Source organism: Artemia franciscana, chromosome 6 (genome assembly GCF_032884065.1).
Source record: "Artemia franciscana chromosome 6, ASM3288406v1, whole genome shotgun sequence".
NCBI classification, from domain to species: Eukaryota; Metazoa; Arthropoda; class Branchiopoda; order Anostraca; family Artemiidae; genus Artemia; species Artemia franciscana.
The window spans coordinates 17,413,917-17,433,102 of record NC_088868.1 but is presented as its reverse complement, the minus strand read 5'-3'; the positions used below and the strand labels follow the sequence as shown (position 1 = coordinate 17,433,102).

Here is a 19,186-nt window from a genome sequence, read left to right as displayed (position 1 = left end):
AAAAGGTATTTTCGAATTCTCAGGATTGAAATCTAGAGGCGCACAGGCCCCTGTCCCTTTGATTAACACCACTGTGGGGCAGTCAATAATTATTGTTCCTCTATTGTCATTTGTGATAATAGATTTTACTTTGTAAGAAATAAGATTCTATCTCTTTATCGTAGATTTAAATGAGTGGAAGGACCACATTGATGCAATAGGAAAATTCCCCGAAACCTAACGTAAAGCTAAGCCGTGACATAATAGATACGGTTGAAAACTTGGAATGACAAATATTTATTTTAAGGATTTAGACGCTATCGAGATTATTTTTTTTTGTATTCATGGAATTTGCTTTGCTAGGCAAAACAATATAAGTACTGGAGCCTGACATACTGTTAGTCAGCAGTGAATTCGCCAATGGGTGTTCCTCCTGGCTGAATATCACTGCTGAAATATATTCATGGTTTGGCAGGAATCAGATCCACAGGGAAATGGTTCTATATTGGGAAATAAGAATTTTAAAGCTGTTTCTTTGTAATTGATGACTTGTTTAGCTTGGAATACAAGTAGACTAAATACTGCTATCCTGAAAATATCGGCCTTTTTGGCCAGTTTTCGTGTAGTGTCACTATCATACGTAAAGTTCGTATCTGACATTTTCACACTTTTGATATTATTGCCAAAAATCATGTGCTATGTTTTTCTCAGAGTGACAATTCTGGCCTCTCTTGTACCCTGGACAAAATCTTGATTAGCGCCCCCCACCCTGCCTCCCAAAATGCTTAAGTCTAATTTTGAACAAAATTTTCATTTATTAAAAAAATCCCTTTATTAACAAAATTTGAATACAAAGTAACACAAAAACATTCGAATTAATTAAATTCTGTCACCTTACTTTTATTTTCAAGGAATTGTAGTGAAGATATGGGAAAAATACAAATTTCGGATTGATTTTGCTTATAATTACAATCAGATATGTCCTATAGTTTATTTTAATTGTATTTCAAAATTGCAAATGATTATAAACCGTTAGATTATTTATTTGCAATTTTGTGCCCCCTAAAATATCAGTGCCTGGGGCAAGCACCCCCCTGGTCCTCCCCTAAACTCGCATCTGTTCTCAGAGGGAGAATTAGGAAGCCAATATATGTTCAGTCTCACTTTCATCTTCCTGATCTGCATTTCTCTGGTGATGGTCCCTGTAGGAGCAGCTTCAAAAATTAGTTTTAGCAATTACAAGAAGTTAGAAAATGTCAGATACGACTTTAGGTGCAACATTGACAGATAATCAAATTTGAACGGAACAACTCCGAAGAAAATGAGTAAGTCTTCTCGTAAAATAGCCATTCGAACAAAACTAAAATTTCCAAAATGGGATTAGTTAGGTCCTGATCTGTGAATTTATTAGTAAGTATTAGTTGTTATGTTGGAACTATATCCGTCATATGCATTTACACACATGTCTATGGATAAGAGTTTAAAGTGATTCCTGTAGGTATCTTATAAATCTACCTAATTATTTCCTCTGTCGATAACTCCCAGTCAATCACTTATTACCGATTCTAAAAGCAATCGCATGATGTTATACCACGGGTACCCGAAGCATGAAGCAAGTAGCTTTCTTTGCATAAAGGAGGTCTGAAGACCGATCCTTCGAACTGGAGACTGATTTCGATGTTGTCTTTGTTTTCAAAGCTGTATAAAAAGGTCATCCATAGAAGAATGTATAATCATCTGAATCTATATGGATTTCTTGTGGAAACACAGTTTGGATTCAGGAAAGGTAATTCTACAATACATGCAGTCCACCATATAACAAATTTGGTTAATTATGCGCTTGAGCATGGTGAGTTTGTGCTTTCAATTTTCATAGATTTTAGAAAAGCTTTTGATACTGTTATCTTGTAAGATCTTAATGAGCATGCTAGGTTGTTTAATAGTTCAGGATGTGTTTTTGAATTGGTTTGAGTCTTATCTTGGAGGGAGAACAATTAGAGTGAAAGTTTATAGTTACAAATCAAGGAGTTTTAGAGTCCATTGTGGAGTTCTATAAGGTTTGTTGCTTGGGCACATACTTTACCTAGTTTATGTAGATAACATGCGATTTTATATTCCTGGGACAATAATCACGTCCTTAGTTGATGACATTGTGTTTACAGTAACATCGTCTTGAAAAATTTTTTGATTGAAAAGGTTAACAAGGCCCTGAACGAACTGGCAAGTTTTACGAGACGTAGCTGTCTACCTGTTAATATTTTTAAGACGAATTTTATGGTTTTTTGTAAAATTGATACTGCCATTATTTAAAAAAATAAAAATTGTCTGAATGTATTCTTAAAACCAACTTTTAGTGTTAAATATTTAGGTTTTATCTTGATTGCAATTTGACTTGAAAATTACACTGTGATGCAGTAGCAGCGAAAGTGGCAAGAGCATTGGGTCTTATAAGAAGGCTAAGGAATGAGCTCCTACCAAGAATTTTAATGATCCTCTGTCATATTCTTATCGATCCGTATCTATCATATGGTTGTTTGCTGTGGACTAGTTTTTTTCTGTCAAGTTTTACGAAACAAATTTGTTCGTGGCTTGGAGATTACGTTAGATATAGTACTTTGAGTTGCTTCACTAAGCTGAATATTCTAAATATTTATAAGTTTGAATATTATCAATTAACTATTTTTGTTTATTAATGTTTGAATCGTTATTCACTGGAGTGCTTCTGGGAAATTTTTTGTGTCTAATTCGTTTTATCATTGTTATGAAACTAAGCATTCTTCAGAGATAGTGTCTGAGGCTTGGAATACTCAATACAGATCTTAGTTTCCGCGTTTTGCAGGATCACAGCTCTCTCTCTCTCTCTCTCTCTCTCTCTCTCTCTCTCTCTCTCTCTCTCTCTCTCTCTCTCTCTCTCTCTCTCTCCTCTCTCCTCTCTCTCTCTCTCTCTCTCTCTCTCTCTCTCTCCTCCTCCTCCTCTCTCTCTCTCTCTCTCTCCTGAGGATTTTTCTTTGGGGGTATCAAATTGTGTGTTTTGGAAAAGGAGAAGATATTCTTTCCTGATACTAGATGGAGAATTTATGCTCTATCTATTTTCTTATGCCTGTTGTCAAACGTGCTCAGCTGGCAGTGGGAATTTGTTTTAAAAAATCTGAAAGGAATTTGGAACGGGTTAAATCTTTCTACTCCAATTGGGGGTTTCGTAACAAGCAAAACCCGAATAAAAAATTGCAAAGAAAATAGTAAATATACCATTTGTATTATGGATCTTTTTTTTTTAATTTGGTACATAAATTTATAACTTCAAGATATGTAGCCTGAGGAAAGATATTACTTTCACCACATTTTCCGTACAACTTAGAAGTAAGACACGATGTGCAACTTAAGTAAAATCCAGTTGAAAGGATTGGAGAGTAATCAGTTAAAAAGAGAACTAGAACTTTCAAATTCCATTCGAATGAGCCCCCTCCGAACTAACCACTTTATTTTTCCTTAATTGACCCATAAACTTGACATATTTTTTTTCTTCAATAATTTTTTTCTTTTCCGCTCTAGGTTTATCGTCAAACTGACCTCTGGTATTACACTAGCCTGCATTATCCCAACCGCTTGCTACCAAATCATTTGCTACCCATCAGTATTTGCTACCAAATGCTAAAGTTTTTATGGAGCCACCTAGCCTTTCCGTCTGATAAACCGCAGTAATTGTTGAAAAATATCTAGGTAGCAGTGGACATTTTGTCAGTATTTTCGTCTGTTTTGATCATTCCTACTGTGGTGTTTATTTTCTTTATCTATTGGTATAACTTAGGAATAGAGCTGATGAAATTGAATTGCTGCATATACAAACCGAGAAAGAGGGTTTGGCAGGTCGAGGTTTCAGAGATTGTCAATTCGATATTTTCTTCCCATTCTTCTTCTCTCTTCTCATTTATTTTTCTTTCTTCATTCTTCTCATTTATTGACGGGGTACTGATCGAGGGCCCTTGTGAGATTAAGAACTCCCTTGCATCATATTTTGCTTCAGTTGGCGAAAAGACTGTCAAGGGACTTGGTGGAAGCGCGATTTCCCTCGCACAAGATCAACATCTGAAATTCATGGACCCCCTGGCCTTAAATCTATTGTTATAGAGCTTGTATTGGAATCAGAGGTGGCAAGACACATTCAAGGTTTAAAAGGTGCATCATCATCCGGCCCAGACTACATATCAACTAAAGCTGTACAAGCTACATTCCCTTCAATTCTGGGCCCTTTAACAAAGCTTCGTCTGAAAAAGGAAAGTTTCCTAGGTCCCTAAAAACTGCGAGAGTGATAGCTCTATTTAAGGGTGGGAACAGAAGTGACCCGTCAAATTACCGACCAATTTCCCTTCTTTCAGTGTTTTCAAAAATATTTGAAAAGCCGATGCAAAAAAGTCTCACAAGTTTTCTACAACCTAAGGAGTTTTTGCGCAATCATCAGTTCGGATTTCGATCGAAACATACTACAGAGCAAGCATGCACTACACTCATCAGTTTTCTTCTTACCGCTCTAGATTCTGGAAAAATACCAGCCGCTATTTTCCTTGATGTGCGGAAAGCTTTTGATAGTCTTACTCATAAGATCCTTCTTGATAAACTGTCTCATATAGGAATACGAGGTTCAGTACTATCATGGTTCCGTTCTTGTTTACACGATAGAACGATTTCCATGGACCCTGACTCACTAAACTCCATTGGTGTAGACCATGGAGTACCACAAGGATCGATTCTTGGTCCTACTCTGTTTTTGATATACATCGACGATTTATTTAGAGCGGTAAAGAACGCGGTTCCTTCTGCGTGTTTTACTCTATGTCACGAAAAAGAAAATACGGTGGCATCTTCTGATATTCTGCCATCCCCTTATGAAGATTTAGTTGCCTTCGATGACGACAGCAATATCCTATGTGCTGAAGACACGGAACAAGCTTTGGAGGTTAAATTTCGCATGCTTATGGAGCGGTCTTACCACTGGTTTGATACTAACCGACTTGCTTTAAATATAGCTAAATCATACTTTCTCATATTTTCTAGAACTGGCAAGGTATGCCCGTCCTTATCAACTATATCTTCCTCGAAAGGACCTTTGTCTCGACCTAATGTAAGATACGTGCATTTCCTTGGAATTTTGTTGGATGAGAATCTTTCTTTTAGAAACCACATCAAGATGGTCCAAGCAAAAATATCACGTAATCTTGGGATTATTCGGAAACTTAAACACATTTTTCCTGGATCTATTCTTCGGACACTGTATTTTCACTCATTTAGCCGTATTTAACTTACTGCAACTCGATTTGGATGTCTACTTTCCAGTCTCTGCTTTATCCGATTAAAGTAATTCATCAAAAGGCTCGCCAGTTAGTTAACGAATTTAATAAAGGACATCAAAAAGTGCTTTTGAATACTTATGCACTCTATGTCGTCTCTTGCTCTTCAATGACTTTCAAGTATCTTCATGGTGAACTGCCTCGCTGTTTCAATTCTTTCTTTCCCGATTTAGTTATTTCAAGGAGCTCTTATAATCTACGCAAGAAAGACCACCTACTATTACCTCAAACTAAGACAGTCAGATAAAATTTTAGTCCCCGAATAGCATGTTGTAAAGTATGGAACAGTCTCCCTGATAATGTCCGTAGCATTCATTTGTTTGATGCCTTTAAAACCCAACTAAAAATATTTTTGGTTGATAAATATAATGGGGAATAAATTTGAGAAAAAATTTATTTTTGAATTGGTTTGAATTAATATTGTTATATGTTTAATAATATGTTGAATTATGAGGGTAGGGCGACATCCCTAGTTGCTAGGCTTGAGCACGTTTATTTATCTAATTTTAATTGTTGTGACTTTGTGAGGGTGGGAGATGGTGTAGACTTGGATTTGGATTTCGAAGACGAAGTGGTAAGTAAAAACAACACAAAATTATTTAATTGGACTTTTTTTTTAAGAAGAGACTCTTTATTTGGTATTTATTTTTGTTTTAAACCCTATGTAACGGGCCATGGAGCCTTGGAGGGGTAGAGCGTTATTGTTGTCCATTTATTTTGATGTTAATAAACTGAACTGAACTGAAAAAAAAATGAACTGTGACCCAGAAAACTGCGGTGCTTCTTCTGACGGTTTTACCGATTCATTTTTTCTACTAAATCACCAAAAATGTTGGGGGGGGGTCCCCAACCTATAAGTGACGCATTGGGGAGAACGTACTCTGATCTAAACCAACAAATCCACTAACTTACAAAGTCAGTACTATTTCTTTTTGTTTTCTTAAAATGTTCTTTCTCCAAGCATGCAGCATATCGGAATGATTTACACCACTTGATGTTGAACTCTTTTCGTTTTTTTTTTCTATTCAAAAACACAAATGTAACAACCTACTGAATAGAGTGACAGCTTTTCTTGATCATAGATTTTCAGGATTTCCAAAAGTTATCCAAATAATAATCCTTACGAAATCCGTTTCATTCAGAATTTTTGAATGATTAAAAAAAAAAGCAAATCTTTGAGCTCAGAATCTTAAACATGAAAGATTATGACGTGGTGGAGGTCCTAATCTAAAATTGTAATATATACAGCATCCGTACTTAAATGTACTGAATAGTACAAGCCAGTGCTACTTAATTGGGTGTATCTAAAAAGGTAGACATAATAGAGAAGAAATAATTTCCTATCTAGATTCAAGGCGAAAAATAAAGTTAAAATAAGTTCTGAATTACCAGGCACCAAAAATTGTGTTTCTTATTGACTTACTGTTGCCAAAAAGCATACTGCTAGATGCTATGGTTTCAGTCCTCCCTTGTCTGATTAACCCTTTTATTTAAATATGTAATTTTTATTAACCTGCATGGCTGTATAGACATCTTGAACATCTTTTTAGCTAGAATATTTGTTATCGGGGGCATAATCCAGTCAACGCAACTATTACTACGCGCCAAACATCACACCATTAACTTTCTCCAGAACTTAAATAGGAACATTGACGCTATCTCCTTTCTTTCTTTCTTTCTAAAGGTAAGTATACCAATATTTATCATTTATTACAAGTGACAGAATATGTCATCATGCTGGCAGACAGAAAAAATCAAGGGATTATTCACTGGTTGCTTAATGTGCATTGAATGCATGAAAACATAGAAGATAGAATCTAGAAATGCAATTGAAATGAAAAATTGACTCGAAAACGCAGTCGTAAGGGTTGAAGGAATGTGAGGTACGACCAAAGTCATATATCTTTGTATAATTAAAAAGTGAGTGGTAAGCCCCTTGCTAAATCCTTAGAGGAAAAATGTTGGCAATGAAAATTTAGAATTTATTATTATTTTAACTGGGCTAGTCAAGTGGCAGTTTTGAAAAGATTTATATATAAAATCTAATTAATCAATCATTTACGTATTTTAAATAGCTGACTGAATTTCCTAGTGAAAGTCACCGAAAGCATAAAATATAACTTGTTGTTATTATTTATAAGCATCTGTCATGAAAACGATACATATTAGTTTATCTTTTAGACAGCGGTTTCCATCCCACCTTCTTATATAATTAAGCACATTTAGAATTCTAGTACTTTCTTAAGGTTAGAAAATTAATAAAGGAGTGGAGTGAAAACTAGGGTTTACTAAAAATTTATTACTGTAATTTTATGCATCTTAACACAGTTCCTTCCCCCACAACATGTTTTAAGGTTCATTCCCTCCAAATTGACTTTTTCAGAATGTCAAGCCATGTCACGAATATGTGAATATGTGGAAATTCTCAATATCTAGGGGAGGGCATTTTTGCTCTCTTTTCGACTTTTTACTAAAAATACCAAAAAGAGGTATTTTAAAGTTGGAGCGGCGTCATATTTCCTTATTTCCTTATGCACTGCCTCGCTAGCTTGTCCGTCTCATCCAATTGGCTGTCTTGACTTTTTTTGTACATAAATCATAAATATTGATATGTCAAAACATATTTCAAATAAAGAAGATGGGAATTAAAAAAATGATGGAGCCTAAAACAAGCAATACTATTCTAATCGCCACGCGTAGAATCTTTCAGTTCCCGCCTCCCATTGCATCTACTATAATGTATATTCCCATAATTTATGCAATGACGTCATGGAAAATAGAGGGTGATATTTTGTAAAAGGAATATTAATCAATTCAAATCGCATAGAATAATGAAGTATGTTATTAATGCTATGGTTGTTATAAAAGATATAGTTCTGCTTCCTTTGGCACTGAAATGACCATGTTACAGCTATTAAATAAAAAAAGAAGTTTTTTTTAACTGCAAGTGAGGAGCGACATTAAAACTTAAAACGAACAGAAATTGTTCCGTATATGAAAGGGATGTCCTCTCCTCAACTTCTCGCTGTTTACGCTAAAGTTGGTCTCTTTGTCACAACTCTACTTTTTAGGACAAGAAAAAACTTTAGCGGAAAGAGCGAATCGTTGAGGAGGGGTAAACCCCTTTCATATACGGAGCAATTTCTGTTCTTTTTAAGTTTCAATGTCACTCCTTACTTGCAGTTACAAGAACTTGTTTGTTTTTTTTATTTAAATTTCTGCACATTTTTGAATTAATGCATATTTTGATTTTGGCTCACCGCATATGAATAATTAAAAAAAAATTTGCACACAATTTTTTTTTGCTAAATAGCTTTCTCATAGTTTTGATTGGATGATTTTAATAAAATAGAGGGATGGGGGAGGAGGCCTAGTTGCCCTCCAAATTTTGGTTAATTAAAAATGCAACTAGAATCTTTTTTTACGAACATTTTTGTTAGTAATAAATATATGTAACATACAAATTAATTTACGTAATGAACTTCTATATTTGTGTATTTCTATTACGTATATGAGGGGGTTCGCCCCCTCGTCAGTACCTCGTTCTTTACATTAGAGCTTGAATTTTGTCCCAATTCTTTAAGAACGACCCCTGAATCACAAAGGCCGTAGAATAAATAGTTGAAATTATTAAAAATACTTTAGCGTAAAGAGCAAGGTATTGTAGAGGGGACGAACACCCTTATATACATAATTTTTTCTGTTCGTTTCAGGTTTAATGCTGCTCATTACTTCCAGTTGAATTTTGTTTTCATTATTTTTTTTTAAATAATGCTAGAAAATCCTGCGCCTTCATGGAAATTCTCTTCCCTCATGATAAATTCCTCAAGACAATGGAAATTATTTATGTAGATATTTCGGCCCTATGTCAAAGGGCCGTCTTCAGCACAATACAATACTATATATATATACTAGCTGTTGGGGTGGCGCTTCGCGCCACCCCAACACCTAGTTGGTGGGGGCGCTTCGCGCCCCCCCAAGCCCCCCCGCGCGCGTAAGTCGTTACGCGCCATATTAGTTACGCGCCATTGTAGTTGTGTCCCTATGTCCCACCTGTGAATATAGATATATATATATATATATATATATATATATATATATACTAGCTGTTGGGGTGGCGCTTCGCGCCACCCCAACACCTAGTTGGTGGGGGCGCTTCGCGCCCCCCCCAAGCCCCCCCGCGCGCGTAAGTCGTTACGCGCCATAATAGTTACGCGCCATTGTAGTTGTGTCCCTATGTCCCACCTGTGAATATATATATATATATATATATATATATATATATATATATATATATATATATATATATATATATATATATATATATATATATATATATATATATATATATATATATATATGGTTTTAACTACGTAAAACTTGCGAATATACAACATTCTTTGCTGTCCCATTGTCTTTGCATATAAATAGATTGTCAGGTTTACCGACTCTTGAACATGCAACATATAATGGTCCATGGGAAAACAATCTGTATTCAGATCTATACCTCATGATTCTAATGATTGCCCTTGAGCTTTGTTGATGGTGATTGCTAATCGACCATTCCCTGTCCCGGTGTCCCGGTCGTCATTTACATCCCCCTGTTTCCCCCGGTGTCCCCGTTGTAGTTGTGTCCCTGTGTCCCGGTCGTCATTTATATTCCCTGTGTCCCGGTCGTCATTTGTATCCCGGTGTCCCGGTCTGTATATACATTCCTTTTTTAGTTTTGTTTTTCTCCTTTATTTTTTTCCTTTTTTTTTCTTTTTTAGCTTATTTAGATTTTTAGATTTTTTAGTTTTTTTGTTAGTTTTTAGTTTTTTTTTCTTTTTAGTTTTTTTGTCCCGGTCGTCATTTATATCCCCCTGTTTCTCCCGGTGTCCCCGTTGTAGTTGTGTCCCTGTGTCCCGGTCGTCATTTATATTCCCTGTGTCCCGGTCGTCATTTGTATCCCGGTGTACCGGTCTGTATATACATTCGTTTTTTAGTTTTGTTTTTCTCCTTTATTTTTTTCCTTTTTTTTCTTTTTTAGTTTATTTAGATTTTTAGATTTTTTAGTTTTTTTATTAGTTTTTAGTTTTTTTATTAGTTTTTAGTTTTTTTTTCTTTTTAGTTTTTTTGTAGTTTTTACCTTCTTTTTAGTTTTGTTAATTTTTTTTTTACTTATGTCCTGGTCGTCATTTATACTCCCTGTGTCCCGGTGCTTTGTTGATTGCTAATCGAACATTCCTTTTGTCCTGGTCGCTTTCTCTTTGAGTGTCGTCATTTATTTTTTTCTTTTTTAGTTCTTTTAGTTTTTACCTTTTTTAGTTTTTTTTAGTTTTTGAGATGAAAATTTTTTTTAGTTTTTTCCTTTTTTTCTTTTTAGTTTTTTATTGGTTTTTACCTTTATGTTAGCTTATTTTTCAGTTTTTTCCTTTTTTTTATTTTATTTTTTTTTTTTTTTAGTTTTTTACCTTTTTTTAGTTTTTTTAGTTTTTTTAGTTTTTTTAGTTTTTTAGCTTTTTTACTTTTTTTTATTAGTTTTTAGTTTTTTTGTAGTTTTTGCCTTTTTTTAGTTTTTTCAGTTTTTTTTTTAGTTTTTTATTGGTTTTTACCTTTATTTTAGCTTATTTTTCAGTTTTTTCCTTTTTTTTAGTTTTTTTTAGTTTTTAGTTTTTTTAGTTTTTAACCTTTTTTTAGTTTTTTTAGTTTTTTTAGTTTTTTAGCTTTTTTATTTTTTTTATTAGTTTTTAGTTTTTTTTGTAGTTTTTGCCTTTTTTTTAGTTTTTTTAGTTTTTTAGCTTTTTTATTAGTTTTTAGTTTTTTTTGTAGTTTTTGCCTTTTTTAGTTTTTTTAGTTTTTTAGCTTTTTTATTTTTTTTTATTAGTTTTTAGTTTTTTTTGTAGTTTTTGCCTTTTTTTAGTTTTTTCAGTTTTGACGTCACCTGATCCAGTTTTTTCAGGTGACGTCACCTGATCCACGATCCACAGATCCACAGACAACTTATTTTTATATATATAGATAGTTTTTTTTTTTACTTATGTCCTGGTCGTCATTTATACTCCCTGTGTCCCGGTGCCTTGTTGATTGCTAATCGAACATTCCTTTTGTCCTGGTCGCTTTCCCTTTGAGTTTCGTCATTTATTTTTTTCTTTTTTAGTTCTTTTAGTTTTTACCTTTTTTAGTTTTTTTTAGTTTTTTAGATGAAAATTTTTTTTAGTTTTTTCCTTTTTTTCTTTTTAGTTTTTTATTGGTTTTTACCTTTATTTTAGCTTATTTTTCAGTTTTTTCCTTTTTTTTAGTTTTTTTTAATTTTTTATTTTTTTTAGTTTTTTACCTTTTTTTAGTTTTTTTAGTTTTTTTAGTTTTTTAGCTTTTTTACTTTTTTTATTAGTTTTTAGTTTTTTTGTAGTTTTTGCCTTTTTTTAGTTTTTTCAGTTTTTTTTTTAGTTTTTTATTGGTTTTTACCTTTATTTTAGCTTATTTTTCAGTTTTTTCCTTTTTTTAGTTTTTTTTAGTTTTTAGTTTTTTTAGTTTTTAACCTTTTTTTAGTTTTTTTAGTTTTTTTAGTTTTTTAGCTTTTTTAGTTTTTTTTATTAGTTTTTAGTTTTTTTAGTTTTTGCCTTTTTTTAGTTTTTTCAGTTTTTTTTAGTTTTTAGTTTTTTACCTTTTTTTAGTTTTCTTTTAGTTTTTTAGCTTTTTTAGTTTTTTTTCTTTTTAGTTTTTTTTGTAGTTTTTACCTTTTTTAGTTTTTTTTCTTCTTTTGTATTAGTGTGAAATAATTCAGACGTCATATGCGGACAAACACGACATCACTCGACAGACAGACAGACAGACATAACCCACAAACAACTTATTTTTATATATATTTATTCATATTTTTTTAGTTTTCTTTTTCTCTTTTATTTTTCAGTTTTTTCCTTTTTTTTAGTTTTTTTTTCTTTTTTAGTTTTTAGTTTTTTTTAGTTTTTTACCTTTTTTTAGTTTTTTTTAGTTTTTTTAGTTTTTTAGCTTTTTTAGTTTTTTTATTAGTTTTTATTTTTTTTGTAGTTTTTGCCTTTTTTTATTTTTTTCATTTTTTTTTTAGTTATTAGATTTTTACCTTTTTTTAGTTTTTTTTAGTTTTTTAGCTTTTTTAGTTTTTTTTTCTTTTTAGTTTTTTTTGTAGTTTTTACCTTTTTTAGTTTTTTTCTTCTTTTGTATTAGTGTGAAATAATTCAGACGTCATATGCGAACAAACATGACGTCACCTGATCCATCCACAGAACCACACACAGACAACTTATTTTTATATATATAGATATAGATATATATATATATATATATATATATATATATATATATATATATATATATATATATATATATATATGTTTTTAACTACGTAAAACTTGCGAATATACAACATTCTTTGCTGTCCCATTGTCTGTGCATATAAATAGATTGTCAGGTTTACCGACTCTTGAACATGCAACATATAATGGTCCATGGGAAAACAATCCGTATTCAGATCTATACCTCATGATTCTAATGATTGCCCTTGAGCTTTGTTGATGGTGATTGCTAATCGACCATTCCCTGAGTCGCCATCGTCATTTATATATCCCCCTGTGCACCCCGACGTCCCCTTTGTAGTTATGTCCCTGTGTCCCGGTCGTCATTTATATTCCCTGTGTCCCGGTCGTCATTTGTGTCCCGGTGTTCCAGTCTGTGATTTCTCTTTGAGTGTCCCGGGCGTCATTTATATTCCTTGTGTCCCGGTCGTCATTTATATCCCCCTGTGCCCCCCGGCGTCCCCATTGTAGTTGTGTCCCTGTGTCCCGGTCGTCATTTATATTCCCTGTGTCCCGGTCGTCATTTGTATCCCGGTGTCCCGGTCTGTATATACATTCGTTTTTTAGTTTTGTTTTTCTCCTTTATTTTTTTCCTTTTTTCTTTTTTTTCTTTTTTAGTTTATTTAGATTTTTAGATTTTTTAGTTTTTTTATTAGTTTTTAGTTTTTTTGTAGTTTTTACCATTTTTTTAGTTTTTTTAGTTTTTTTTTTTACTTATGTCCTGGTCGTCATTTATACTCCCTGTGTCCCGGTCGTCATTTGTGTCTCGGTGCTTTGTTGATTGCTAATTTATATTATATTTATATTTATATTTTTTATATTTATTAATATTTTTTTAGTTTTCTTTTTCTCTTATTTTTAGTTTTTTCCTTTTTTTTAGTTTTTTCTTTTTTAGTTTTTAGTTTTTTTTTGTTTTTTACCTTTTTTTAGTTTTTTTAGTTTTTTTAGTTTTTTAGCTTTTTTAGTTTTTTTTATTAGTTTTTAGTTTTTTTTTAGTTTTTGCCTTTTTTTAGTTTTTTCAGTTTTTTTTAGTTTTTAGTTTTTTACCTTTTTTTAGTTTTTTTTAGTTTTTTAGCTTTTTTAGTTTTTTTTCTTTTTAGTTTTTTTTGTAGTTTTTACCTTTTTTAGTTTTTTTTCTTCTTTTGTATTAGTGTGAAATAATTCAGACGTCATATGCGGACAAACACGACGTCACTCGACAGACAGACAGACAGACATAACCCACAAACAACTTATTTTTATATATATATTTATTCATATTTTTTTAGTTTTCTTTTTCTCTTTTATTTTTCAGTTTTTTCCTTTTTTTTTTAGTTTTTTCTTTTTTAGTTTTTAGTTTTTTTTTAGTTTTTTAGCTTTTTTAGTTTTTTTTTCTCTTAGTTTTTTTTGTAGTTTTTACCTTTTTTAGTTTTTTTCTTCTTTTGTATTAGTGTGAAATAATTCAGACGTCATATGCGGACAAACATGACGTCACCTGATCCACACACAGATCCACAGACAGACAACTTATTTTTATATATATAGATAAAAGAACTTGCATTAAATTGTGAGAATTAAAACTGAATATAAAAACACTTATTAAAACATGTTTTAAGGCAGTGTGGTCTTCGTCACTATTTTTGATAAATTCCTCCATGGAAAGATCCTCCCACGTAACCCCTTCCCCCTGACCCATCCCCATCCCAACGCGAAGACGTACCCTCTGAAAACATCTGTACACTTCAAAATAACCATTACTGTATGTTAACAACCGTCAAAGTTTGTAACTTGCAGCCCTTCACAAGGGAACTGTGGGGGATGAAGTCGCCCCAAAGACATAGTTATTAGGTTTTCGACTAAGCTGAACAAAATGATTATCTCAAAATTTTGATTCGGTGACTTTAGGGGGGGGGGGGAATGTGCGTGGGAGGGGGCGTAGGTGCCCTCCAATTTTGTCACTTAAAAAGGTACTAGAAATTTTAATTTCCGTTAGAATGAGCCCTCTCGCGACTTCTTAGGACCAATGGGTCCATATGATCGCCCCTGGGGAAATAAAAATAAACTAACAAAAAAATAAAATAAATAGGAGCTCATCTTTATGAATGTTTTCGCAAGAATAGAAATGCAAGAACCTGTGAATTCATAGTGATAAAGGGTAAAAATGCCCCCTACTGTTCATAATACGTGCCTGTCATGAAAAAATATTTTTCAAAATGGTATTTATCTCTTTCTTGTCTAGTAATTTTTCCTGTAGGTGAGAGCAACTGGTTCAATTAATATGTCAGCTTCGCGGCCACTTAGTACTTATTCAATTCGTGCAGATGGGAACCAAAAATGTGAAACTGAGACATAAAAGAGATCGATGGTATTATGTCACTTTTATTACTGAAATTATGAAAAACCGAAAAACTGAAATTTCATCTGCACTTGCCTTTGTTATATAGAGTAAATCTATTCGAAATTTGAACTCATTCTTTGCTGTCATTAAATAAAAAAAGAAGTTTCTTCAACTGAAAGTAAGGAGCAACATAAAAATTAATCTAAAAATATTACATATGTGAAGGGAGTTGCCCCCTCCTCTACATCTCGTTCTTTACGCTAAAGTTTTCTAGTACTTTAAAAAAAAGTTTCCTACTGCTCTAATTAAACAAGCCTTGTGTTTCAGGAGTGGTTCTTAAAGAATTGGGACAAAATGCAAACTTTAATGTAAGGAGCGAAGTGTTGAGGGGACAACCTCCCTTATATACGCAATATTTTCTGATCGTTTTAAGTTTTAATGATGCTCCTTACTTTTAGTTGAAAAAGCTCGATTTTTAAACTTAATTTCTGATCGCTTTTTAATAATTCCAGGAAATCTGGCTCCTCCTCCATGGAAAAATCGCTCCTCCTCTAGACAATTGAATCCTGGTGAAAATTTACCCGGACAGTTACCCTTAACATCTCCACGCGTAAAATTGTGTCGGGATAGAGAAAGCAAGACATAAGAAGAATTTCGTATAGGAATTCTGGCAAATTCCCCCCTGCAAAATATCCCCTGAAAAATTCACCTGCTGTTAAATTCCCTCCCACTGGAAAGTTCTCCCCATGAAAAATCTCCCAGCAGAAGATTTATCTCCCCAACCCTAAAAATGTATGCATACTTCCCAATAACAGATACTATAGATAAACAATGTTTAAGCTTTATAACATAAAGACGTTTCCCCAGGGGCTCTGGGAGGTCGTGTTTTCTCCAAAAGCGTAGTCATTCGGTAGCCAGTGTTTACACCCTTCCGGCGTTTACCCCCAGAAAATCTTCCCTGGAAAATACCCCCAGGAAAATACCCCCACTGAAAATATTTTGGTATTGTGTATTGAAAAAATATAGCTTGTCTGACCCGTGTGCCAAGTTAGCTGAGCTGAATGTACACATGTGCAATAAGCAAACCGGCCATGAATGGCAAAATGTTGTTTTTTGTATGTGGAATTATTTTTGTTTGTATTTTAGAATGTAATTACGATATGTTGTTTCTTTCTTTTTTTTCAATGTACTCCATCACTTCATTATTTTGTATGAAGGGTTATAAATAAATAAATACCTAAATACATATACGCCACTCACTCAAGTTTACGCTGTGGAAAACTCGAGAGCAAACCGGTTTCTTCGTTAGTTTCTTTCAGCTTAGCGCGAGACTAGACAAAGATAAGTGACAGAATAGATGAAAAATATACAATTTGGGCTATGTATTAGCGCATAAGGGGGGAGGTCAGTTTGAAGTTAGAAAACATTTCTAACTTCATAATATGCAGAATAGTTGTGCCTTGCATATTTTGTATGCAGATCCGCTACCCAAATTTTTGGATGAGTGGCGTATAATACACAAGTACCGGAATTTTTCATGGAGAGAGAGTCGGATTTCCGTGTATTATTTAAAAACGATCAGAAATTAAATTTAATAAGAACAAGTTTTTCAACTGAAAGTAAGGAGCAACATCAAAACTTAAAACGAACAGAAACTATTAGCCTACGTATATGAGAGGAGTTTTTCCTTCCACAAGACCTTGCTCTTTGCGCTAGAGTTTTGACTTTTTGCCCTAATTCTTTAAGAACGATTCCTGAAACACAATGGCCGTTTAATTAGAGCAAAAAGCTTTGTTTCTAAAATTATATAAAAAAAGACTTTATCGTAAAGGAATAGGTCTTAAGGAGGAGGCAACCCCTTTCATATACGTAATAATTTCTGTTCGTTTTAAGTTTTAATGTTGCTCCTTAATTTCAGTTGAAAAACTTGTTCTTTTTAAGTTTAATTAACGATTATTTTTAAATAATATAGGGAAATCCCGCTCCTTCTCCATAAAAAATTCCGGTACTAGTGTATTATACGCCACTCACTCAAGCTTACGATATGTAAAGCTCGAGAACAAACCGGTTTCTTCGTTAGTTTCTTTGTTCGTTTAGAGACAAATTTGGGCTATATATTTGCATATTAAGGGGGGATTAAAGTATAGTGGGTCTGCATGCAAAATGTATTAGGTACAATTATTCTGCATATTATGAAGTAAGATTTACAGGAATTTTGAAAAAAAAGCGCGAATTCCTCAAAAATGGCATAGGGTTGAAACGAAAAGTGAACCACCAGAACTACAATTATTGGAAACCCTATAAAATACACTTACATCCCCCCAACCTTGAACAGCAAGGGAAAAGACCTTGGATTGACTGTCCCTCATTTTCTTTCTTGCTTTTTTCCCTCATCGCTAGCAGGGTACTGGAACATCATAGAGAGCTGTTTAAGAGTTCATTAAAAAAAATATATATATTTCTATTCTCTTTTCAAAGTATTGAGAACATACTGTTGAAACAAGTTGCAATATTCGACAAAAACTGCATCTTCATATACAAGATGATGTATATGACCTTTAATTTTTGACAATAAGATATGATACAGGTATCTTTCGGTAAGTTGCTTCTCTTGGATATAATGCCATATTTGAATTCATCTACTGCATTTTTTCCAAGGGTTCGTTCTTTACTAGATACAGCTAAGTAAAAGTTGAATGATTTTTTTTGTGTGTTCTTCATTTTAAATCTCTATTTTTGAAACTAAGAAAAGAAAAACGAACAAAGGATCAAACAGAAAAATATATGAGCATGAGAAAGAGGCAGCACAGCAAGGAAGGAGCAAAAGAAATAACACAAGAGCGAAAAAAGTACCAGATATTGAACAAAAAGGATACTGATACCAAAATCCTCCTTAAATCATTTTATTCTATATACAGTTTTTGTTTTAGCCCGTATAACAATCTTGTACTTTAGAACTGCACTTTAGAAGCGTGTTACGAAAACATGATGATGAATCTTCGATGCTTTTCCTGATGTTCAAACAGTTCGTGGTAATGAACTGTAAGTAAGGAGCGACCCAGCTCATTAGTTACCGAAGTCTAAAAAAACGGAATTTTGATACCAATAGATATATCAAAGGAATTCGCCTATTATGCTGATTTCAAATATATAACTTTCATATATTTTATTCTTACCCATTAAAGGCTATGAGTCTGAGAAAATTTGCCTGATTATCGAAAAAGGGGAAGGCACCCTTAAAGTCATAGAATCTTAATGAAAATCACACCTCCAGATTCAGCGCATTAAAAAACTCTACTATTGGTGCTTCAAGCTTCTATCTGCAAAACAATATGAGGAATTTTGTATTTTTTGCCAGAATAAACATCACGGGTGAGTGTTGTTTTTTTTAGTTTTTCCAGGGGTTATAGTATCAATCCGGTGGTCTTAAGATATCGTGTGAGATATGTTATTTTTCGAAAATAGCTGGGTAATTTTTTTCGGGAAAATTGGTATCATCAGATATTCTCGCATAAAAAACGATCTTGATAGGTCAGAAGTTTGAGAAAATTCGTTAAGAACCTTGGATTTGGTTTTTGCAAATGACGTCATGTACTATGTTTGTACGTCATGTAAGCATTTCGTATGACATCATATAAGCTTTTTCTCTGTTGGAAGGCACAAAAAAACGAAAATTTGCAGTTGGAGATGCTTTAAATGCTGATTCTTTGGAGCCAACACCTGAACTATCAAACGTGATAAGATGTGTATTCGACAGCCTGGGCCATCAATTGCTACAATTCTAATACGGGCATCTAAAGCAAAGGTCATTGCTAAATTGTCAGAAGTGATCAAAATCTAAAAACGTGTCAAAAATGAAAATGAAGAGCAAGTATAGGGACGGTTAGAAGATATGTGAAAACAACAAATAGATCGTGTCAAAAATGAAATGAAAAACAAAGAAACACTCGGTTAAAAGACGTGCGACACCGAGCAAGTGAGCGAGTCAAAAATTAAAATGAAGAGCAAAGACACGCTAGAAGAAAATTGATGGTGTGTTAAAAATGAGAATGAAGAGCAAAGACACACGCAGTTAAAAGACATATGACACAGAGCATGTGAGCGAGTCAAAGATGAAAATGAAGAGTAAATACAAACGCGGTAAGAAAAACAGCGGCGGCGTGTCAAAAATGGAGATGAAGAGCAAACACAGGCGGTTAGAAGACATGCGACACCTAGCATGTGAGCAAGTC

At 33.3% G+C, this 19,186-nt stretch overlaps 1 protein-coding gene across 1 annotated transcript in view; it reads right to left on the bottom strand.

The window, feature by feature from the left end:
- Positions 1-19,186, bottom strand: part of LOC136028121 (neuromedin-K receptor-like) — a 114,356-nt gene that overhangs the window by 1,786 nt on the left and 93,384 nt on the right. The gene's annotated exons all lie outside the window — the stretch shown is intronic.